At 37.8% G+C, this 25,657-nt stretch overlaps 1 protein-coding gene across 3 annotated transcripts in view; it reads right to left on the reverse strand.

The window, feature by feature from the left end:
* The window catches only part of SCCRO3 (defective in cullin neddylation 1 domain containing SCCRO3), an 81,781-nt gene that overhangs the window by 39,217 nt on the left and 16,907 nt on the right, over positions 1-25,657 (reverse strand). For all 3 annotated transcript variants that reach the window (XM_090387402.1, XM_090387403.1, XM_090387401.1), the window contains exon 2: positions 10,596-10,694. The gene's annotated coding sequence lies outside the window, so the exon portion shown is untranslated. The remainder of the gene's footprint in view (positions 1-10,595; positions 10,695-25,657) is intronic.

Genomic DNA, 25,657 nt, shown 5'->3' on the forward strand with positions numbered 1-25,657 from the left:
ACAACATAATATTCTCTCATCTTCTAAAAACAAATGATAATTGATTCATCATGGCTATTCTTCATTTCATTGTTGACTTTTTTTCAAAAGTTCATTTTTTTTTATGTTGCCAGGTTTTTTTTTTTTTTTTTTTTAATGAAAACCCCAAACACGAGAGGTATTAGAACCTACAGTACTTAGTACCGTGCATGGGTTGGAGGTTGAGAAGATGAAAGAAGATATTTGTTGACATTAGACTTGAACGTCTGTAGAGCGTAATTTTCAGGAAACACATATGAAAGAAGGTTGTTCCAGAAAATGGCAGTTGAATGAATAAACGAGGAAGATGAAAAGTTGGTTCTATCAGTTTAAAATTGGACAGTAAATGGATGTTGGCGGCACGTGTTTGCACTGTTTTGAAAGAGAGAGCGGGAATTATAGAAGCCAATTCAGAAGAACAGTGCCCATGGAAGTATCTGTTGAAAAGGCATGCAGCAGAAACAGTACGTCTATAAGACAGTGAGTGGAGAGACTCTGTTAGAGATGAGTCATTAATTAACCTAACTGCCCTCTTCTGAATGGAATCTAGAAGCCTTAGAGAGGTTTTGGGGGCACCACCCCAGATGTGGGAACAATATTCCATGCTAGGGCAGATTTGCATTTTTTTTTTTTTTTTACAGAATGAACAGCTGTTTGGAATAAAAGTAACGCCAAGAGTGAAAGAGAAAACCAAGTTTTTTAGATGCAGAGGAAGCAATATTTGTAATGTGCTTGTGTCAAAAGAGATTAGAAGTCAGGGTAATCCCCAAAAGAGATAAATCAACTTGCCTAGAAATCGGAGTGTCACCAAAGATAAGCATAGGAGCAGAAGAATCCTTTTTGCAAGATATTAGATAAAACTGAGTTTTAGAAAGATTGAAATCAACTAAGTTGTCTTTGCCTCACTAGAGAATTACCTAGAGATCAGCATTTAAGGAATTGGTAGCAGATATTCAAGAAGTTGAAGCTGATTGAGCAGGGCAAGGTTTCTCAAAATGGAAAGTGGAATGCAATGTGCTATCATCGGCAAAACTATGGAAAGGATTTCCAGTCAATGGAAGAAGGTTATTAATATACAAGAGGAAAAGAGTGGGGGAAAGAACTGAACCTTGGGGGCACCAGCATTAGTGGAGAAATTAGAAGACAGAGAGCCATCACCCTCAGTGAACGATCAGAGAGATAACTGGATAACCAATTACAAAAAATCAGTTGGCAAACCATAAGATGGAAGCTTGTTTAAAAGACCTTTATGCCAAACACGATCGAAATCCTTTGAGATGTAAAGAGCAACTGCTTGTGTTTCACTGAACTTTTCCACTGAATTTGTCCATAAATGGGTAACATAAGCCAGAACATCACCAGTGGATCGACACTGACAGAATCCGTACTGGTGATCATTGAGCAGACGAAAGGTTTCTAGGTAGTTTAAGAGTTGGCGGTTAATTGATTTCTCCATTACTTTAGAAAGAGTAGAAGTAACTGCAATGGGATGATAAATGGATGGGTGGGATTTATCACCCTTTTTAGGAACTCGCTGGATATGAGCAAATTTCCAATCAGAAGGAAAAACATCTTTGGAATAAGAAAGGGAAAAAAGGCAGCAAAGAACAGGAGTAAGTTCACGAGCACAGGTTTTGAGAACAAGTGGAGAAATACCATCAGGACCTGGAGCTTTCGTAGCATCAAGATTCGTTAAAATATTTATGACATCCTTTTGACGGAAGACCACAGGAGGCATTGAATGGTGGGAGGTGTTTTACCGAGATCATTAATACATGAGTTGGAAGAATAATGGGATGCTAGCAGGTCAGCTTTATCCTTGGCTGAAGTGACAACAGAACTATCTGGTTTTGACAGAGGTTGGAGCAGAGATGAGCATAAGTTGCGGCCAATAGCTTTGGCAAGAGACCAGAATGCTCGGCTACCATTAGGGCAAGAAGCAAGTTTACTACTCTTAGCCTGTTCAAAATCTAGCTTGAACTGATTAATAACTGCTTTACAATTGTTGCAAGCTTTGGTGTAGGCAAAAAATGAAACTGAAGAATTCTAAAAAAGACAATTACGATATGCAACATTCTTCTCCTGAACGGCCTTAGCACATTTATTGGAAAACCAAGGTTTAGATAAAGGATGAGATTTTAAAGTGGAGTGTGGGATAAAGGATTCCATTCCTACAAGAATAATTTCACTGACATGATCTGAGCAAACGTTGACATCAGAAGTTTTGAAATAGTAGTCTGACCAAAGAAAAGAAATCTTGCAGGTCATCCCATTTTGCATTCTTGTAATGCCAAACAACACGAGCTTGGGAATACCCACGAGATAAAGGCTCCATTGGAGAAGAGACAATCACCAAGTTGTGATCTGAGGTGTGATCTGATCACACCGACCAGCTGGGTCGGTGTGACTAGATAATGGAAGCCAGCTGGAGTTGTGAACAATAAAATTACCAAGGAAAATTATCTCACTGTTAGGAAAGTTGGACTGGAGAAAGTCAAGTTGCAAAGAGCTCCAAGCGATTAGTGCAGTTGGGAGAACGGTAGAGACAACAGACGAATCTGACACAATGAGGTAGAGAGATTTTAAGCCAGAGAAAATTGAAAAGAGGAGATTTCAAATTTTTTTTCCTTTTTTTTTTTCCTTGGTAGTTGTTGGCGCATCAGCTTCTGTGGCCATAATGCACCTCCCAAGGTTTTTTGCAGTACTTTGATCCAAGCCCAAGGCAGGATTCGAACCCACGACCTTTGGGTTGCTAGGCAGGCACTTTACCCACCTGGCTAGCTCGGTCGACAGATTCCAAATTACCAAGTCTCTAACAGGGAATATTGGAACGGTCATATGAACAAGTACCACCTTTGAGGCGAAAGGAATCATACAGCGAATAATTTGGGCAACTGAGACGAGCAGTAGTTGAATCAACTGATGACTAAGATTCTGTCAGAAAAAGTATGTGGAAGTGGAAATGGACATCGTTGAGATTAGAATTGAGACCACGTATATTTGTGAAATGATCTAGAAAGTGTTTGGGAAGTTTAGATCTTTTCGCAGATAAGCTTACTCTATTAGTTTGACAATTCATGTCAAACATGTCATGTAGTAAGAAAAGTGAGGGGGCATACTGTATGAAGTAATGAAATTTTTGGATATACCGTACACATGGTAAGAATATACCCAGATCCTTAACATAATGTGGCGTCAACAATGCTACACCCACACATACACACTACTCAGACTCCCTTCAGTCACTATCTGGCAAAGTAGAGGTAGCAAGATTATACACTAGCTGATCCAGTAGCCTCCTAAAGAGTTACCAATAGGTTCAGTCTGGTGTACTAAGTAGTGGCCGGCCTGAGAATACCATTTTAGAGCTGTACCCTCGAAATGTAAAGATTGGATCTAGCCATGATGTCTATCATAACCTCAAAAGTCATCAGTCGTACTGCATGATGGAAGATATGGGGAAGTGTTGACCGGAACTTAGCTCTAGAGACTAAACATGGGTTACATCACTTCAAGCCTCCAATAAGCAAAGTGGTGGTATTGCACCAGTTGATGAGATTCATCAACCACCTAGTGAATCATTATTGTTTGTTGAATGCACAGTTGCCTACAAATTTCTAACATCTTTTCAATCTAACATCGTTTTCACCCTGTGAAAAATAAAGTTATTTTGTATGTTTAATACAAATCTTGGCACATTTGTCCGATTACTGCCCCTATTATTGCCTCTGGCCACCTGGTTCTCTGCTTCCTGAAGGATGGAAGAAGGTCAGAATTTACTTTTGTGTAAACAAAACCAGTTTATGGTAGCTACAACTTAAGTGCACTCTGAAAATCATCACCATGAAGGATGAGCTGTTAAATTAACAAAAGAATAAAAACAGTTTTTCTAAGTTGTTTACATACACTCCCTCGTTCTCCACAAGATTAAGGTGAGTTGCAATTGTTACATCAGTTCAAAGAATCTTTTGCTACAGTATACAGTAATCTATTTTTTATGTTATTTTATCTGAGCTGATGTCTTTAAATTAATTTAAAGTTTGTTTATGTTAAACTCATCTAGTAGTGTTTTGGTTACAGAATGTAAACTGACGGAATTGAGCCTGGAAATTAAACAACTGAAAATTATACAAAAGGCTGATAGGATTGAAATTAGCAAAACGAACATTGCAAAGGAATAAAACACCCCTTTACCTACAATACTGAAAAACCGAAAAAAACTTTAAGAAGTTAGTGACACTGGAGCAGCGATAAAAAACAGAAAATGAATTCAATGTGAAAAACATGAGGATCTTGAAACAAAACTTTGAGTGGTACCAACAAATACATGCATCTAATGTGCCAATATCAGGTCTGATTTTGCAAGAAAAGGCAAATTATTTAGCTCAGCAACATGGAATTAGCAACTTCAAATGCAGCAGTGGCTGGCTCCAAAGATTTAAAGACAGGAATAACTTGGTTTCGTGAAATGTTTGCAGAGTCTGGGTTAATCCACAAAGAAAAGGCTACAGACTGATCTGTATGGTCCACTCTTGAAAAATATGATGCAAAGGATATTTTTAATCTTGATGAGACAGATTTATTTTATAATCTGCTGCCAAAAAACAAAAAAAAAAAAAAACATCTGCTGTTTGAGGAGTCTCGTCATGATAAAATTAAGTAAACAAAAACTCACTGTTCTGTTATGCTAAAATTCAGATGGCAGTACAAAACTACGCCCACTTATAGTAGTAGTAGTAGTGGCACATGATGCAAGAAAGCAAGTGTAGGAGCTTATGCAGCATCAGCCAAAAAAAAAAAAAAAAAAAAAAAAATCACACCATTCCCTCCAAATGCCTGTCCAGTTCCTCCTTAAATTTATTTAACCTATCAACTTCCACAACGACAGATGGAAGTTTGTTCCAGCAATTAACCACCCGCTGGCTAAAGGCAAATTTCCGCACATCTATTCTACATCTGTCCTTTCTTAATTTGAACTTATGTCCCCGTAGATTCGTAATCTGAACAAGTGGAAGGATCCCATCAGAATTCAGCGTGCTCAACCCATTCAAGGCCTTATAGACCTCAATCAGATCACCGCGCAGGTGCCTAGTCTCCAGCCACTGCAATATGCAGAACTTAAGCCTCTCTTGGTAAGAGAATCCCTTCATTCCCCTCACCAATCGTGTTGCTCTTCTCTGTAGACGCTCAAGCAAATCTACATCCTTCCTAAAATGAGGCCTCCAGACCTGTACGCAGTACTCAAGGCGTGGCCTGACCATTGCCTTATACAGAGGGACAATCACCTCCTTTTCCCTGCTAGCAAAATTCCTATATATCATTGACAAAATCCCATGACCTGGATTAGCAGCCTGTCTGCATTGCTCAGAAAACTTCATATCTGACTGCACAATTACCCCCAGGTCTTTTTCATTTTCTACCACCTTAAGTGTAGTACCACACAGTTGGTACGCTTCTCTGGGGTTACTTCTACCCATATGCAGTACTTTGCATTTGTCAAGGTTGAACATCAGTTGCCACTTCTTAGCCCATCTGCCCAAATTATCTAGATCCTGTTGCAGTAGCACACTGCCATTACTGTCATTAACAACCCTGCCAACCTTTGTGTCATCTGCAAACTTCGACATTAAGCCTGATATACCTTCATCAATATCATTGATAAATACACAAAACAACAGTGGACCCAACACCGAACCCTGTGGGACTCCACTAATAACATTAGTCCACAAAGAGCAGCACCCATTGATTACCACCCTCTGTCTTCTTCCACTTAACCATCCCTTTATCCATTGTAGCAACTTACCCTTAATACCATTCTGCTCCAATTTGTACAGTAGTCTTCCATGCGCAACAGTGTCAAAAGCTTTCCTGAAATCCAAGTATATGATATCAAAATTATTTTTTGCATCCAGTTCCTTTGTGACCACATCATAATAACCAATCAAATTTGTCAGACAAGACTTTCCCTTAACAAACCCATGCTGTGTTTGAATTATTGCTGCAGTCTTGTCTAGGTGATCCTGCAATGCATCTTTAACCAGTGACTCCATTATTTTACCCGGAACAGAAGTTAAACTAACTGGTCAGTAATTACTCGTGTCCCCCTTCGATCCACCTTTGTGAATTGGGGACACATTTGCACATCTCCAGTCCGTGGGAACCTCCCCTGAGTCCAAGGATGCTCTCATAATTATGGCTAAGGGTTTGCTTAGTTGCTTTGCCGCCTCCTTTAAAATAACTGGATAGATCCCATCCACCCCAGGTGCCTTTCTTATGTTTAACTTCAACAATTTCTCCTCCACTTTGCTCTCAGTTATTACAAAATCATTAAGCACACTGCTACAATTTGATAACCTTCTTCCATTTTCAAACTGTAATAATTCCTCACGTGTGAATGTAGATGCAAAATACTCATTCAGTTTGTTTGCTATCTGAGCAGGATCATCAACAGTCGAACCATCGATGTCAAGTGGACCAATCATATTCATCCCCTTCCTTTTAGAGTTTATATAAGTAAAGAAATCCTTGCTGTTTTTCTTAGCATCTTTTGCCAAAGATTTCTCGTAATCCGCCTTCGCCTGCCGAACCTCCTTTGTGACCTGATTACAGACTAGCTTATATCTGCCACAGGCTTCTGCGTCACCTGATAATTTATATGCATCCCATGCATTTTTCTTCTCTGTCACGAGTCTCATTAGTTCATTTGATAACCATTTAGGCCTAAACCCTGAACGATATTTCTTAATCGGTATATAAAGTCTAGTAGCTTCCACGATTAATTCCTTGAATGCTTCCCACTTAGAATTTACTGTTTGTAATATCGTCAGTTGATCCCACTGTACAGAATTTAAAAACTGTCTGAGACCACTGTACTCCCCTTTACGGAAGCAAAAACCCTTTCCTTTACCCCTGACGGTAGTTACCTCTTTGAGTAAATCCCACTTCAGCACACTGTGATCACTGCCACCTAGTGGTTCCTTTATCTGCAAATTCTTAATACAGGAATGATCACTGCTGATAACCAGATCAAGAGTGTTACTTTCTCTGGTTGCCTCTCGAACATGCTGCTGCAGAAAACAATCATCCAATAAATCCACAAAAGTCTGACTAGTGTGTGAGTGACCAACCCACAAGTTCCAGTCAATATCTGGGAAGTTAAAATCCCCCATTATAAGACATTCTGATTTACTGGCCCACTCTATTTCTCTGTACAATTGTTCATTGTACTCATTCAAGTCATTAGGCCTATAACACACTCCTACTCTTATTTTTCCTTTCGCAGTGCTTATCTCACACCAAACTGACTCAACAGAGCACTGTTCATCTATATTAACTGGGTGCACTTCCTTTGATTTTATGTTTTTCTTAATTAACAGCATAACACCCCCTCCCTTTCTGTCCTGTCTATCCTTTCTGTACACATTGTACTCCCCAAATTCCAGTTCTGCATTCCTTATATCTTTGTGACACCACGTCTCTGCTATCCCAACAATATCCGCCTTTGATGTCTTGACCAACACTTCAAATTCATCAAATTTATTTACTATACTTCTAGCATTGGTATACATGCTCCTATGCCTATTCCTTGTTACCCTAACACATCCCATATACCCAACTATTCCATGATGACTGCCATCCGTCCCTGAAACCCCCAACACCCCTCACTCCAGGTCGCTTCTTATTCTAATAGAAGTTGTGCAAGAATCACCTTCACCTCTGCCTGCGGTTACTGTTAAACTATTAGTCTTTGTATCCCCCCAAACTAGCAGTTTTCCGACCCACCTAACACTGCCTCGATAGCATCAGCAAATATTCTTGCACCCTTCCTATTTAAGTGTATCCCATCCCTGTAGAAGCAATCTCTCCTGTTAACAAGTACAGTCCAGGCTGAAAAAAATTCTACCCCTTGAGCCTTGCACAATCTTTCCAGGGCCGAATTGATCGACAAGGCTCTCATCATGTACTCCCTCCTATCGTGTCTGGGCAGAATTGCAGACACTTTCAAATTCAACCCTATTTCACGGCTTTTTTTCAACAGTGACCTGTACTTGTTGAGTAATTCCGCCGGTCTTCTACTCTTAATATCATTAGTGCCAACGTGTACAACTATATCACCTTTTGTGCCCTTGAAAGATGATATCCGCTCTACAAGTTTGAAGGACAGGGCATCCACCCTGTCCCTCAAACTCTCATATAGGCCCATAACAACGCTGAGTTGTCGCCTGATTTCCTTACACTCCTTACATCGCGCGCACACACAAAGACATCCCCCATGGCAATATCATGTTCCGTTCCAGAGAGTTCGGCAAACATTTCACAAGTTGCACATTTTTTTAGGCTGTGATGCGTTGGAGAATTGCCCCCCTCAGTTCTCCCCCGAGTCACAGCACTCCTGCCACTTTGTGCCCGTTGCTTTGCTGCTCTAGTTTGGGGCATGGTAGTTTAAATTAATAAAATCAATAAATTAAATGTCAATAGTATTTGAATAGAAACTATTAAATAGAAACAGTGAAGCGTATTACTATATAATTATGCGTTAGAGCTACCTAGCTACCTCAATTAAAAAATTTGAATTCCCTACCACTAAATCCAAAAACAATGGCTACAAAAATGGAACGAAATTACGGTTTTACCTATCGTAAGTAAAATCCACAAAAACTCTTTATCTAAATTAAAAATAAAAAATAACCAGCGTAACTATAACTATATGACTACGTATTAAGTACAATATAAAATAACAATCATGTAAATAAAAGGCAAACACTTATCGTTTTTGCGGAGCCTGTTATGATTGGTAAGTCTTCCAAGCCAAGAGTTAATCAACTTCCCTGTGATTATGAGGCCAATAGAAGTGTTTGGCTTATGGTCAAAATTTTTCAGTCTTGGTTATCAAAAGTGGACAGAAGAATGGCTTGTAGATCATTATACAGCACATTCTGCCAAGACACTTAAGTTGACAAATATATGGCTGTTGTTTTTACCTCCCAATACCACCAGTTTTATGCAAGAGGCTGATAGGATTGAAATTAGCAAAACAAACATTGGTTACAGAATGTAAACTGATGAAGGCCACTGGATGAAGGCATTATTTATGACTTCAAGAGAGCATATAGAGCCCGCCTGTAAGGTACTTGATCTGCAACAGAGAGGGAACAATTTGCAGCTAAATTGGAATGTCTTGGATGCTATCCATAATCTTGTTATTGCTTGGGATAGTACTGCATCAAGTGTAATAATCAACTGCTTCAGAAAAAGTGGCTTTGGAGAGAAGGTCATCGAAAAACATGGTCCAGCAGTGACAGCAACATGGAGGAATGGGGGAATTTGAAGGAGCATATGGATTTTTTTGGCAAATTTGAAGAGTTTATGAAGTTGCTACCACAGCAATGTCAACACCAGAAGAGGTGCTGCTCACCAAACAAAATGATGTTTTTGTTATCAGCAACAGCAAAAGTGAAGTAGCATACATACTGCCATTTAAAAAAAGATGCCCAAAATACATTGAGCATAATAGAGAATGTGTTGGCCTGCAGTAACGTTGATAAAGAAACAACTATTGCATTTGATAACATATGTGATGTAGTTAAAAATGCATATAGGACAAAAACTGTGCAATCAACATTGGATTTTTTCTTTAAATTATATTAATTTATTAAGAAGTTAATGGTCTGTATGTCTCCTTTCATATTAAGATTGTAATTCTTTTTACCGTGATATTAAAATATTGTATATATCAAAATATACACTGTACAACATTTGTTTCTGTTAATTGCTTTTCTCTTAGTTTATCTTACAAATAAAATGAAATATTTAAAAAATGTGTTATTCCTATTACTGTATTGTTAGACAAGGCTTTTGTTTTTATTATTTTATTTTATTAATTTAATTTATTTTTTCATTTGTTTTTGATATTATTATTATTATTTATTATTATTCTTAGATATATAGTATGTACCAAAACAAAATAAAATAAATAATAATAATAAAATAAATAAAAATTTGACACTTTTGAGGGACCGCATTACTACAAACCTTGTTATTACAAAATGCGAAAATTTAGGTTCCTTGACCTTTGTATTAATGAGATTCGACTGTATGACCAATAAGTCTCAAAATAGGTAACATAACAGTACCTTGAGTTTTAGACAAATAGTGTATTCACCTTTTTGATGATGCTTCGGTATAAAACAATATCAACATCAAGTCTACTCTTGGATAACAGATTCATCTCTAAACTATGCATAAGCACCAGCCTTGATGCAAAAATTGCTAATGTCATTGGAGGGACAAAAGCATCCCTCACAAAAAAATTCTTCACGTCTTTTGGCTCTTATTGAAACTGAACTTCCTTCATATGATTTAAATAAATTTTCATGTTTCCAAACTTTCTAAGAAAGAATTAGAATTTAGAACGTTCAACAGCTCTTTGAATTGCCCCCTCCCCTGCCTATACAACACCGTGTAAGGATAGCCCCAGTGCCTGGATATAATAAGAAAACATTGAACAACTGCCTCATATTCAGCATAATTTTCATTATAAACTATTTTTTCTTTATATATATTAAAATCATACTTACCCCTGATTCCTTACAGAAACACCAAGAAAGATGAATCAGCATCACAGTTCCAGTTTTTCCGTTTGAAGAAATCAGCCAAATTCATCTTGTCATTATTACCTTGGTCATAAAAACAAAATACAATTTCAAACTTTCTGAATCATAATTTAAAACTGGACAAACATGCAAGATAACAATATCACATGATAGTTACATTTTTCAACATTATATGATGTTATGAAGTTGCTAATTCCATGTTGCTATACATTTCTAAACTTCACCTAAATTATTACATTTAACTCAGAGGCATACATGAAGAATCTTCAAGACCCCACAAAATGAGAATTCCAGAAATCTCTTTTTTTTTTTTTTGCAAAACAAAAAAAAGTAAAAATGTATGATCAAGTTAAGCCTATTCTCAATCATTTCATACATGTGCTGAAAAATGAATTTAAAATTAGTGCATATCTCTTACAACCAATTATTGAAGCATACACTCTTTATGCTTTACTGCAGCATATCCAGTTGATAAGATCCCTAGGTTTGCATTATGGAAGAGTCTGGCAAACATATGACTGAGGTCCGTGGGTGTTTTGATTTACATATCACTTGCTTCAGTCAAAGATAATAAAGGAGTTAATATTCAAATCACCCAAATAAGAGAGGATTAAAAAAAAAAAAAAAAGTCTAAAGTACTGCATAGGTGTTTTTTTTTGCAAAGAAAAATTAAAAACATGTTACACCTATATTTAAGGCTATAAATGGTATAACTTTTTATCCCAATAACCTTCCACTGCTAATAACTCATCTGATAAACACCACTTTTTAAGCCTTTTCTATTTATTTAAAATTTGTAAATGAAATCAAATTCTTGTATCTTTTCCTTCCAATATTCTCTAACTGGTTATATAGCATTTTCCATTTTTATTTCAATATACTACAAATTACGAGGCATTAGCTGTTTATTTAATATTTAACAGACACCAGTGACAATTGTCAACTCTTTCCGTAGGGCTTTGATTTTGCTGGTTAAAAACAAACTGACAAAAATTGTCATTGCACCTGTCAGATGCAACATGAGCATCTCTGTTTTGACCAGGGGATAAGTGACCATAAATTCTGAAAAATACGACGAAAACTTTATCGTTATTACTGGTTCCTCTGATTTATTTTAATTCTTCATTTTATTAAACTGTAATTAATGGATCACTGTTTACAATTCAATAAAAAAATAAAAATTGATTTTTTATAATTAAAATAAAATGGGATGTCACAGATGCTACACAAACATCTTTGTTAAACTGAAGGCATAAGTGAGTGCATTATGTGAGGAAAAGAAAATCACTGGAGTGTCCGGTTACAGGTGAAAAAATATATAGATGTGCTATAAAAGAGTGCACAGGTCATAGAAATTTTACAATTAACCCATTAACAATCATGCAAGACCTGACACATGCCCTATGAAAATATCTTTTGAGCATTAATCTGAATTTATAATCTAAAGCTAAAAATCAGAATTTTTTTTTATACCTTCCTATATATAGTCAGTTTGTTTGTTATTTGGTTTTTAGGAGCATTAGCAACTAAGGCCATATTGCTCCGGGATATGCGGTGGTTATTCCCTGACCTTTCCGCATCCTCTGTATTTGGTGGCGAGGGGCTCGAACCCCGGTCTAATCAAGAAGCGTGTGCTATGCACTGCTGCTCCTGCCCACTTGGCAACAGAGGCGCCTATAGTCACAGTTTTATTTAAGTTGTTTTGGAAGTGCATGCCACAGTGATAATAAAAAAGACATCTTGTTTTATAGTCACTATGGTCTGCATCTTGGTATTAAAAAAAAATACAAAAAAACCTGTCAGGTTCCACTTGATTATTTACTGTTTTGCCTTTTGCTTCAACATGCTAGTTTTGCTTTACTATCTTGTAAACAAACACATTGTTCACGTGTAGTTTGAAATTGGTGTGTGTGTGTTGAAGGCTAAAGAAAGTAGTTCCTCTTTGTTTTATTTTTTATTATTGTATAAAATGCCTTTTTTTGTTTTGATTATTGATGTAAAATGGTTTCTTGTTTCAATTATTATTTTTTGTGAATTCCTTCATTTGTTTTACAAAACACATTATTATGTGGTGTAAATACAAGTTTTAAATTTTGTGCTCGTATGGTTCTCTACACTAGAAAATGGAGAAGTGACTGTTTCGTGTTTATATTTTATGATAAACTTTTTCCCATTTTCAGCAGTATTAATTTATTTGTTTTTCTTAAAAATACTATGTGTAAAAAAAAGAAAATTTTTTGAATATTCTACTTTTTAATTAAAATTAAAAAATTACAATAAGTACTGCAATACATTATGAAAAAAATATCGGAAACAAGCAAAATAGGAAAACAAACTTTTTCTAGTAAAAAAAAAAAAAGGGGGGGGGGGGTTGGCACCTGTCAGGTTCCATGCAACTACTGCTGTGTTAATCAACTTAGCAAGAATATTATCATTGTATAATGAAACCTCTCTAAAGCAGACATCATTGGGTCAGAAGGAACTGCCCACTATAGGGAGTGTGTCCACTTTGCAGAAGTCACAGTATAGCCAGTTTCAATAATTCAGAAAAATTAAATTCAATGCAATTGAATATCAAGTTTTCAAGTTTTCTTGGTTGATTATCAAGTTTTTTTTGTTTTTTTTTACTGATTATCATTATATACATGTGTTTCAATTAAGTTTTAAGAAATAACAACTTTAAGAAATTTCATTTGTTAACACACAATCAACTTATAGCAAAAATGAATATAAATGCCTCTGTTTAGGGCACTTCATATTCATTATGGATAATTAGATCACTCACTATAACACACTCTGCATGGTTTTTGATGTTTGTAAACTGATAGCTGTTTTTAACTCAGTTTTTACTCCTTATTCCAGAAATGTTATTTGTTTTTTTCTACGACGTACTTTTTTTTACAAATTACTTATATTAATGTTATGAGTTGTATTATTGAATGTATTAAGTTAGGAGCAAATACTGGGAATCTGTAAATTAAATATTCACATGTTGGCAACACTGCCTTCAGTTTTTTTTTTTTTTTTTTTGATTTGGTAGTTGTTGGCGCATCGGCTTCTGCGGCCATATTGCACCTCCCAAGGTTTTTGCAGTACTTTGATCCAAGCCCGAGGCGGGAATCGAACCCGCGACCTTTGGGTTGCCGGGAAGGTACTTTACCCACTCGGCTAGCCCGGTCGGCACTGCCTTCAGTCATTTATTTCTTGACCTTGAGAGTTCTATGCAGAGCAAGGTAAGTAAAAAGTCTTCACGTGAGTGTTTGAACAATACGAACTTATTTTGTTATATTAGCGGGACTTATGTAGTTCACAAGCAAAGCAAAGATATTATAGTATTTGTAAAATATGTGTATTGTGCTTATTTTGGAGTGAAACTCTGTGACTAAGATAAACAATGAGCTCCACATAAATTTTGTCAAACCTGTGCTGAAACATTGAGATTGTGAAAAAATGGTAAAAAGAAGGCTATGCCATTTGCAATTCGCATGATTTGGTGGGAGCATACAAACCACCGTGATGACTGTTACTTTTGCTTAGTTAATGTAGAGGGATACAATGCAAAGAGTAAGAAGGGTATTGTGTATCCTAATATTCCATCTGCCCATTAGACCATGTGGTTATTTCCATGCCTACAAATGTAGCATCAGAGAGTACTGAAAATGAGGCTTCTGAGAATGAAACTGAAATCTACACACCTGGAGACACTGAATCCATCTCTCAACTGTTTTCAAAGCATGAAAACTAGCAAGAGAATTACCGTATTTCCCCATGTATAAGAAGCACCTTAATTTTGTGGCCCAAAATTTGAAAAAAAAAAAAAAAAAAACGTATTACATAAAGTTATTGAACTCAAGTTTTATTCATCATAAAATTCATACAACTCCTCATCACTGTCAAAATTCCCATCCATTAGCTTGTCCTCATCTATGTCTGATGACGAATCACTGTCTTCATATATCGCCTTGTCCTCAGTTCCATCTATGGCATTTGAAATGCCACACTTCTTAAATGACTTGACAACGATCTCAATCTTGACATTATCCCAGGATCTTTTCACCCAGGTACAAACTTCTCTTATAGTTGGTTTCTTCACTCTTCCTGCTGGTGTCAAATTGTCCCCAGAAGACTTCATCCATTGGTTCCATTCGTCTCTCATGTCAGTTTTGAAGGGTTTGTTAATGCTGACATCAAGTGGTTGGGGCTGGGATGTCAAGGTATGATGGCAAGTTTTGTTTTTTGCTCTGCAGCAATCGTTTTTGTATTTTTTGTTATGTGTGCCCTGAACTGATCAAGCACCAATAGGGCAGGTTTGCGTAAGAGCCCACCTGGTCTCCTGCTCCAAACTTTCTCAAATCAGATCTTCATCCCATCCTAATCCATCCAACCCTTGTCATGAACGTGGACAATCACTCCTCAAGGAATGTCTTCTTTTGGCATTGTTTTGCGTTTGAAAATCAGCATAGGAGGCAGCTTGGTTCTGTCGGCACAACAAGCTTTCACAGTTACAGTTTTAACCCCCTTCTTATCAACAGTTCTGTTACTTGGGACATCAAATTGAAGGGGGACTTTGTCTATATTTGCAATCTGTCCCAACTCAAACTGATGTGTCTTCCGACATTGAATGACAAAACAATGAAATTCAAGGACCTTCTGCACATAGCTTTCAGGCATCTTTTGGGGAAGTCTAGTGCGTGTACACATGCTTAGTCCATTCAATTTCATGAACCAGAAGCACCAATTGTGCCCTCCTTTGAAATCAGTAACTTCTTTTTCATCAGTAATTCTTCTTGCCTCATGCTGAACCATCTTGTGGACACAGGAATTCTAATTGCCCTTTGCTCCTCAATCTATATCTTTAATTCCCCTCTCTAAATTAAACATTTTGCTGTCCCTTTGTAAAACACAATAGTCGGGCCACACCTTGAGTATTACAGAGAGGTCTGGAGGCCTCATTTTAGGAAGGATGTAGATTTTCTGGAACGAGTACAGAGAAGGGTGAGATTGGTGAGGGGAACAAAGGGATGCTCTTACCAAGAAAGGCCTAAGTTCTGCAAATTGCAGCGCCCGGAGACTAGGCACCTGTGAGATGATCTGATTGAGGTGTATAGGCTTTGAATGGTTTGAACAAGCTCAATGATAATGGGATTCTTCCTCTTGCTCAAATTACACACTTAAGAGAGCATAAATTCAAATTGAGGAAAGATATTTGCAGAATAGATGTGCGGAAATTTGCCTTTAGCCAGTGGGTAGTTGATTGCTGGAATAAACTTCCAGCAATCAACTACTGTCGTTGTGGAAGCTGATAACTTAAATAAATTCAAGGAAAACAGGACAAACTTGTGGAACGAATGGATAGGTGTAGGTGAGATGAGAAATGGTTTTTTTTTTTTTTTTTTTTTTTTAGTTGATGTATAAGCTTGCTTTCTTGCATCATATGCCACTACTGATGCTAACATTAAATATGAAGAACATGGTTCTGACTTAAAATAATATGCACGTTACTTGGATGGCAATCTGGCCATACAAATATGCCTTGCATTTTTGTATAGCCTTACAAAAGTGGGACAATCGGGCAAGGAGTAAGCAGTGGAATATCAAGGTCTGGTCAAAGAGGGGCAATTTGTTCCCTGGATCAAAGAACACAGTTCAAAAACAAAGGTAGACCTGAAAACTCTCCTCCTTCCATATCAAACTGGGTTTAATGAAACAGTTTGTGAAAGGAAATAAATATGGATCAATTCTAGTAGCTTACTCTATACATTTGAAAGAAACTTGAAGTTATTGACAAGCATACACTACTTCAACAGGATCTCAGGAAGGTCCCTGCTTCAATTACCTTTGTACTAAATTCCCATCGATCACCCAAGAAAAGCTAAAACAAGGTATTTTTGTTGGACCTCAAATTCACAAAGTGATGAGGGACCAAGATTTTCTCTTTTATTTGTAGTTCCGTCAAATGAGGGAACCATGAAGAAAAGAGATAAACAGGCATGGATTAGCTTCAGGTCCATTGTTGAGAATTCCTTAGGGAACAACAAGGATCCAGACTACAAGAATATAGATGAAAATACATTGGCAAACTTCAAGAAGCTGGGTTACAACATGTCAAGGTACATTTTTTTTCTCACTCCCACGTTGGATACTTCCCAGAAAATCTAGGAATTGTTATCAAGAACAGGGTGAGAGGTTTCACCAGGGCATTAAAGACATGGAAATAAGGTATCGGGGAGGTGGAATGGCAACATGATGGCTGGCTACTGCTGGATACTGAAAAGGGACTGTAAAGAAGTATCTGCAAGAAAACCAAAGAAACAAAAATTTGACCCATTGTAGATCAGTTTTTAAAATGAAAGGTGAGTGTTTAGTGGACTTTTTACTGGCGTTTTCAACATGTATTTAAATATAAGTCGGATAAAAGTAGCATCCTGTTATATGGTAACTTTAGTACACATATTCCGCCAAAATTAATAAAAATTTGTGAAAAATCAAATTTTTTTTCATGATTTTTGAAGAAACCCAACGTGATGGACACAAACTGAAGTCATTTTTGAATTCAGCATTAGAAAATGATTTAGAAACACCATTTTCTGAGAAAACATCAGCGAATTTTTTCTCAAAATGCAGAATAGCGTAATCATTGTTTCTGTGCACAGAGAATTTTTTTAATATAACAGGATACACCCACTCCCATTTAATGGGTAAAAATCTCTTCTCTTTTAAATTTCTGCATACAGCCTTGTCCACAAACAGCAAGAATTTTCATTTCTTAAAACATTAGCATGCAATCAATGTAATGCCTAGGAAAATCTTGACTGGTACTTCACATTCCAATGCTATGGAATCTGCATACATGAACAAACTTTGTACACAGCTATTAAATGATCACCATTTCTCAATCGAGTAAAAGTGGCAAGTAATAGCACTGAAAATTGTCATTATTCCTCAGTCAAAAAGCTGGATGACTGTTGCTAAAGTAGTCATAAAAGTAATGTCATGTATCACATAGCATTTTTATCAAATATATAGAGTGTTCACAAACTTCCTTTACGTAAATAGGGTACACAATATAAACCTTAAATCACTTTCAAGTGATAGAGGACACCTTGAAGTTTTTATTCAGCAATAGGAAAATGTGCATGATAAATTATGCTGTTCATCTAGTGCAGCATAATTGTAGGACTATAATCATAATGAAAAAATTCTATACTCTTGGTTTGTCATTGATCAACAGCTTCTGTATGAGCTGTAACTTGTATGGTTTCATCCTCAGATGGCAAAGTAACATGTTACACACTGTTGACCTTGACATATTAAACTCATGGCTGGCATGTCTCAAATTTCCTTGGGTTAAACCTCCTCAAACCAGCTTCATTGCCAGGATGATTGCACAAAAAGACATCCTTTATGAATTTTCTGCACCACTGCAGAATATGGGTCTACATAGTGGCTTCTATTTAAGCTGTGTTTGAAATCTATGTATAACAGTAGTGGCATAGGCTCACTGAAACAAAGTATGCACTGCACCTTCTTGGGCTGGTAAATTCTGCCATGATTACAGTTTTATGATTACACTGCCATTCAGAGCACACTTTTCTTGTTGGTGTTAAGAAACTTGAAGATATCCTCTATCATCTGGAAGTGATTTCAGATTTGCAAGGGAAGTTTGTGGATACCCTGTATTTCTGGTCAAAATATCTATGCAGTCCACCAGTAGGTTTTTTTTTTTTTTTTTTTTGCAAATACATACAACAAATTGAATCCTGTATACAGACTTCCTAACAGTACTGTTATTTATTTATTTTTTCTGGAAAATGCATTTCTCTGTTTGGCAATTTTATTGCCTTGCTGAGTGATGTGCAATGGTGGACATAGTGTTGGGGGTCAAGTGGCACTGGTGGTTCCCCACAACTCCACCATATGTATTCATGTGTTGTTATAAAGTTCCCTGTAAAGGCCAGTAGTGTGTATGTATGATTTGTGGTTTATGTTGTGAAGTGATAGGTTCTGCTGTTCATCTAGCCTCTTAGCCTAGGATCCTTGGAAAACCACTGATCCCTAATTTCCATCCATGGCATGGGGAGCTGAGCCAGAAGGTCCAATTTTACTCTTACTCTGGCTAAGTCAACCCTGGTGAGAATGAGCTTCCTGGAGAAGGCCTAAAAAAAAAAAAAAAAAGTTCAAAGAGAGCAAGGTTGTTGTTGTTTGGTTTTTAGGAGCATTAGCAACTAAGGCCATATTGCTCCAGGATATGCGGTGGTCATTCCTTAACCTTTCTGCATCCTCCGTATTTGGTGGTGACGGGCTCGAACCCCGGTCTAATCAAGAAGCGTGTGCTACGCACTGCTGCTCCTTCCCACCTGGCTACGGAGGCACCAAAGAGAGCAAGGGGGAATAGTCAAGAATGGGTCAGAATTAGTAAATCCCACATTGGAAGAGTACAGTGTCAGCAAATATTTTTTCAGGCAGATGGAGTTATCAACTTCAGTCATGTAACTAATATCAGGAGACAGTGATGGTGTGCAGTCCATGTTGGGTATTGGATCTTCTTTTCTGGAAGACAGCTTGGGCAAATGAGGCATAAGCAATGTAGTAGTCGTCCTCCATTAGGTACTGGTACTAGTGGTCTTTAAGGATGTTAGTAATAGATTTGAATAGACAGTTTTAGAGAATTTCATAGCTGGGATATTGAGACATGATGTGGTGCAACTCTTGGAATTTGTCAGTTTTTGGTCATGGGGTCCATATCCAATTAAAAGAAAGGTAACCTGTAAACTTGGGCAAAACCAGGGAGGAAGCTTCAGATTAGTGATAGCAAACATTTTAGTAACACTTTAGTAGTCTCATTCCTTTTAAGCACTGGAAAAGCCCATACCTGAAAATATCCAGATGGAGTAGGTGGGGGTGGCGCCTACAAGGAATTAAAATGCTGGTGTGCTTACAGTGCAGCATGCCCTTGTAATAATAAGTAGGACCATCCGTTGTATGGAATCCAGGTTATGCTTGGAAGCAAGAGTGGCCCTGGTGCACCACACGATGGCTCCATAGCAAATAATGGGGATAACGACAGCCTTAACGATCATGTGCAACGTTCTCCACTTGAGGTACCAGTCCACATGTAAAAAACTATTTGGAAATGCCCCCCTCCCCCTTGGGGGGCATTGCAACAGTTTTTTTACTTTGGTGGCCAGATACTTAATAAGACGAAGGAATATCTATTTTGCATCTATGATTATCCCAAGATATTTAATTTCTGGGTACATTTTAACAGAGGTTCCCGTGACCTTAATGGTGGGAGGCTGGTGGATTGGTGTCTTCTCATCAGAGATAGCTAGTCTATGAAGGATGCCCACTGATGAAGCCTGCTTAGAGTGTCATTTGCCTGACGTTCCAGTTAAGCCTGCATGTCTATGTGGAAGATGAGAACCAGGTTAATGGCAAAGGCTTGCTTCAGCATGCCCAAGGTCCATCTCAAAGAACTCGTTGAGGACAACAGTCCAGAAAAGGAATCCCAGGACTGAGCCTTGAGGACAACCCCATGTGACAGGTCTGGAGTGTTGCTGAAATTTGCCATAACCAAATGACTCTTCTCTGGCTCAGGTATGATTTTATATAGTTGTAGAGGGGTGCAATAGCATCATTAATACACAGCTATTTCTGAATAAACAGAATATTTATGAGGCGGCATCATTTTGAGTTAGTCTAAATTTACTTGCAGGCTTTAGCCCTAAATGCATCTTAGTCTAAATAGTTGTAGAGGTTAATAATGTGTGTCTATCCATGTCAGAGACTACTGAGAATGCTTGGCCATCAAAGAGAGTTAGTCAGTTTCTTTGCTTAGTGATATCTGACTTGCAGAAAAAAAAAAAAAATTTTTTTTTTAATTATAGTAAATATGCAGAATCACATTAAGCTTATTGGGAATAGGCTTAACTTGTTCTACTACCTCATCTCATGATTGTACAATAAGTGGCCAGTTTATTAGGTACAGCATCACCATCCAAGGAAATGACTGTTCATCAGAGATAGTGTCATGTGACCATATCACACTACCAGGTAGTCAGATACCACAGGGAATGGGGTATAAAATTCAGTGACAGAATGGCTCATAGTGCAACCTAAGTTGGTGCAAGTATCACGGATACTGCTAGGATGTTTGTGCACAACAGTATCTAGAATGCACCAAGAATGGTCTAACATCCAGTCAACAGTAGTCCTATGGCCAGAGACAGCTTGATGTGAGAGGCTGAAAAAAAAAAATAAATAAATATATATATATATGCAGTAACCCCTCGATTTAACAGGCTAATAGGGGAGAAGGGATGTTTGTTAATGCTGAAAGTCCATTAAATCGAATGCAACTTGTGGGGGGGGGGCATTTTTTATTGTTCTTAATGTAAAAAAAAAAAAAGCTTTAATACAATATACAGTACTGTACAATATAAAATTATGTTGCTGTTTGTTGTTGTTATTTGGTTTTAAGGAGCATTAGCTCCTAAAAACCAAAAAAATTAAGAGCATTTTCCCTACCACTGAAGTTAGACTGATATTACGTAGTTAGCCAATTCAGTCACAGAACTGCCTTTATGTACTGGCAATACAATGGCACTTCTCCAATCGAAGGGAATATTACCTGAGTCCAGTGATGCTCTCATAATTAACCTGAGCGGTTCAGTGCACTCTTGTGATCTCCCTCAAAATTATAGGGTATATATGCTATCAACTCCAGAAACTTGATTTGCCTTTGGACTTGAAAGTTTTCCTTATAATCTGATACATATAGGATTTAGGGCTAAAAGGCCTCTGACTGCAAGAAGAGTTTACTGTCATAATAGTTAGTGCAATAGCATCATTTCTATACACAGTAAACCAACCAAAGTTGAAATGTTATGTAATGATGCCACTGCATCACACTGTGAATTCCTTCACAACTAGTTGCCTAACTCATTATACCTTGAATAATGTAATGCTTCCCCAACAGAGAAGACTATTTTTACTTATTTCTCAGAGGGAACCACCAACCAGACTGCCATTTCAGACCACTCATTGGTGAGTGGATAGGTACCCCAATGGTAAAGCAGCTGACAACCCAGCCAAGAATTAATCTCTACCAGGGAAGTGTTACTTATTTGAGATATACAGGAACTCGCCGACTTACAGAAATTTAACTTTACTTAAGTTTTTGCCGACCAGTGCAAACTTAAAAAAATCATGGAAATGGATTTTGCATCCAGTAGGAAAAAATGGAGATATTGTGAAAATATCGTAATGTGAACCCAATAACACATTGTGATTTTTGTTTTTTTTTGTAATTTGTTCCAAGTCCTTGGAAGTTGAAAATTTTGCTATATACTAAGCTATTTATCTCTCTAAAATGTTATATTTATAATGGAAACTGCACTACACTTTCATCATTATCATATGATCCCGTTATAAGAATCAATTTTGAACACCTTTCTGATATTTTCTAAAGCATGTTTCTGGAGGTCATGACCATAAAACAACAAAAACAATCTGCACTTTCCATTTTACTGGACTTTTCTATTAGTGCGTCTAATTATAAATGGGTAGTAAACTCGATCTTATTGCATTTGCAATAATACCGATAACCGAAATTGTTTGGGTTTTTATGCTATTATGGTGAAATGTGTTCCCCTTCACTGAAATCTTCAATCACATAAAAAGAAAAAAAAATTTTTCAGAAACCTTCATTCCTATTTACGTATTACAATTATGAAGGGAAAGCGACCGACAAAAAGTGGAAACGAAACAAAATTGATTCAGAAATGAAGATGATTAATTAAGAAGCAGGACAAAGTTTTTCATCTATTGCAAGGGAATTAGGTCTTGCTGCTTCAACAGTGAATACTATTTTAAAGGACAGTGCACTATATGTGCACTGTCAAAGGATTAACACACTTAAGATCAACAGTGATCACAAAACAGCGTTCAGGTGCTATATCGAAGCTGGAAATGCTGTTAATAATATGAATGGAAAATCCATTCAGAAGCGAGTCCCCCTGAGTTTAATGACCATTCAAGCAAAAGCAACAAGTATTTATGAAGATATTAAGGATAAGTACAGAGATCTGACTGAGGCCTTGAATGATTTGAGAAAGCTCAATGCTAATGGGATTCTTCCTCCTGCTCAGATTATGCACCTGAGGGGGCATAAATTCAAATTGTGGAAAGACAGTTGTAGAATAGATGTGTGGAAATTTGCCTTTAGCCAGCAGGTGGTTGATTGCTGGAACAAACTTCCATCTGTCCTTGTGGAAGTTGACAGCTTAAATAAATTCAAGGAAGAAGTGGAGAAACTTTTGGTGAGAATGGATGGGTGAAATGGGGAGTTTTTTTTTTTTTTTTTTTTTATTGGCTGATGATGTACAAGCTTGCTTTCTTGCATCATATACCTCTACTAATGCTAATGCTAATAAATAGCAACAGTCTTCTCTACATAGGCGCCTCTGTAGCCAGGTGAGCAGGAGCAGCAGTGCGTAGCACACGGTTCTTGATTAGACCGGGGTTCGAGCCTGTGACCCACCAAATACGGAGGATGCGGAAAGGTCAGGGACTGACCACAGCATATCCCCGGAGCAATATGGCCTTAGTTGCTAATGCTCCTAGAAACCAAATAACAACAAACAAACATCTTCTCTACATAGGGACAATTCATTCGAGGTATAATGAGATGGGCAACTCGTGAAGGAATTCACAATATGAGATATTATGTAATGATGCCACTGCATAACTTCGGTTGGTTTACTGTGTATAGAAATGATACTATTGCACTAACTTATATGACAGTAATTTAATATTGCTAATTTAATCACAATCTTCTGATTTTCAGGCTTCACTGTATAAGTGAAGCTGGAAATCCACAACATCAGCTGGGTTATCTAAGACTTTTCCACGCCCATTATACAAAGGTTCGATCTGATCCATACTTCTCTTCTCTTTGCATTGTGAAAAATTTCTTGACCCTACTCTTTGCTCTCTTAGCGAGTAATTTCTTAATCTGCCTTTGTCAACCTAACCTTTTCTATGTAAAAGTATTACAAATTTTTAGCCATTACAGACATCAGTACATCACATCGACAGACATCAGTACATAACATCGCTCTATCCATCTTTTTCTGCTAACTGGCTAGCTCATTATTTATTCATCTCATACTGTATTTTCTTAAGAGTATAGAAGCATTCGAGGCTTCCTGTGACTACCGCTTTAAAGGTATACCATACTTCTAATGCATTTGCATCCTGCGAGCTATTTCCTCAGTTGATAGAGGCCATGCAACATCTTAAGCCAGTGGTTTTCTACCTGTTAGATCCATTTCTTTCTGTGTACACACACACACACACACACACACACACACACACACACACACACACACACACAGTCTCAAAAATATTGGTACAAACATTCAGGGAAGGTAGGTAACATCTAAAGGAATGTGAATTGCATAGGAACCCATAACCGGAAACATCACGGGAAAGTAGTAGCAGAGGCACAAGAAGCAGAAATGACACGAGCCAGTAATTAGTGGCAAACATTTATTTGACATAACATTAACAATGGAGTACGAGATGGATGCATATCACAATGTTACAACAGATGCTCGAAGGTTCCACCACGAAACGCGATGCATGCTTGACACCGACACAGCATGGATTGGTGGACACGGTCGAACACACCTGGAGTTTCTTTGACAGTAGCAACAGTGCAGACGAGTCTCGCCACGAGATCTATTTCCGTCTCCACAGGCGATTCATACACGATAGATCTGAGGGCCCCCACAGAAAGAAATCGAGGCTTGATAAATCAGTGAGCGTGGGGGCCAGGCAACGGGTCCACCACGGCCAATCCATCGACGCCCAAAATGCCTGTTCAAATGGTCACGAACACACCTTCCATAATGGGCAGGAGCCCCATCACGTTGAAACCAAACGTTGCGTCTCCCATTTGCTGGAACATCGTCAAGTAATCCTGATAGAACTTGTTCAAGAAAGATCCGATATTTAGGAGAGTTCATGCGGGATGATAACAGGTATGGGCCAACTAAGCAGTCACTGACCATACCTGTCCACACATTTATTGCGAAGCGATGTTGTGCCGCATGGGGGCGCACATAGTGTGAGTTGTCATGAGCCCACACATGAGCATTGTGCTGATTGAATAAGCCTTCCTGAGTTTAATAAGCCTCATCTGTGAACAAATCATAGGCTGGAAAATTCAAGTCTTGAACACTTTCTTGGAGAAACCACTGCGTAAAAGCCACATGTGCAGTATGATCTTGGGGGAGCAGTAACTGAACCCTTTGGAGATGAAAGGGGTGTAAGGAATCGTCGTGCCAGACACGCTATACACTGCAACAAGACAGTCCTAAGGCAGAGGCAACAGCACGTGTGCTGGTAGTAGGATTATTCTGGATGGCATTCAACAGTTTCTTTAATGGCGGGAGTTCGCGTCGAATGTGGTCTGCCCGTACTACTCCTGTTACTTCCAAATGACCCATAATCACACAAAATTTGATGCACACATGCAAACAAATGGTGGTCCGGTACATGTCTGTCTGGGAAGCATTCTCCCTAAATTCGTTGAGCGGCTCATTCATTGCCCTCTGCTAATCCATACAATAGGTGCATGTCTGCCAGCTCGCAGTTCGTATATCGATGCCTGCTCTTCGGGCGGCGACTACTGCTTGAATGAATAAACCAGAAATTTTTCCCTCTCGTGAACTGATGAACAGCGCCGTGTACCAACTTACGGTGACGTTTCTGGTTATGGGTTCCTATGCGATTCACATTCCTTTAGATGTTACCTACCTCACCTAAATGTTTGTACCAATATTTTCGAGACACCCTGTGTGTGTATGTGTATATATATATATATATATATATATATAAAATATTAAAAAAATATGTATATCGTCAGGCTTAATTTGATACATAAGTCCTGGGGCATATGTCAAATCCCACTCGACAAGGAAGCGCAAAAGGTTAACTGTAACATAATATTGTATGTAATG

This window comes from Mastigoproctus giganteus, chromosome 13, assembly GCF_048544385.1.
Source record: "Mastigoproctus giganteus isolate SK-2022 chromosome 13, ASM4854438v1, whole genome shotgun sequence".
Lineage (NCBI taxonomy): Eukaryota > Metazoa > Arthropoda > Arachnida > Uropygi > Thelyphonidae > Mastigoproctus > Mastigoproctus giganteus.